The following is a 705-nucleotide window of genomic DNA, read 5'->3' as shown; positions in this document are numbered from 1 at the left end:
CATAAAAAGTGAAGGGGATAGGGGAGGAGGAAGCATCAATGAATTTACCATACTATATTCCATGAATGCAGTACACATACATGCAGTTTCAGCCACTTGTCTGATATTGTTATAACAGGGCGTGGAGTATCGTGGGAGTTGAAGTTAGGCGATCAAAAATATCGGGTATTCTTTTTTTTACACGGCTGTAGAAGTTTATTATTTTTTTTTATTAATATGGAAAGACAAAGGAAGTGATCAACTGTGAATTAGTCTTTGTTGGACTTTATAAAAAAAAGAAGCTACATAGCCCATACGTCAGAGGAAATTAGAGTTACATGGCGCAAGATATGGGCCAATTCCAACAATGGTCTAAAAAAAAGTACTAGATTGTTTACGAACGTATAAAATATGCTCAGCTCTGGCGGTCGTGTAGAACCAGCCATGACACATTTTGAGTGAGTCACTCTGGAATAGTCACCCTACTATTAACTATTTGCATTCGAATGGCATCAGTATGGGGAATGTTACCGCATGATGCTTTGCTATCAAGTATAATAGCGCAAATAAATCCCTAGTAGAAGATCACCAACGATATTGTCAAATGGCTTTGTAAATGGCGTTTGCTGTCGTTTACGGTAGGTGGTTCCTCTATCCAGGGAAAGGGTTGGCTTTATAAAATTCAGTTTAAGATAGGTTTTTATATTATGCAGTAAGTAGATTGAT

Source organism: Penaeus monodon, chromosome 32 (genome assembly GCF_015228065.2).
Source record: "Penaeus monodon isolate SGIC_2016 chromosome 32, NSTDA_Pmon_1, whole genome shotgun sequence".
Lineage (NCBI taxonomy): Eukaryota > Metazoa > Arthropoda > Malacostraca > Decapoda > Penaeidae > Penaeus > Penaeus monodon.
Note: the sequence above shows the minus strand (reverse complement) of the source record.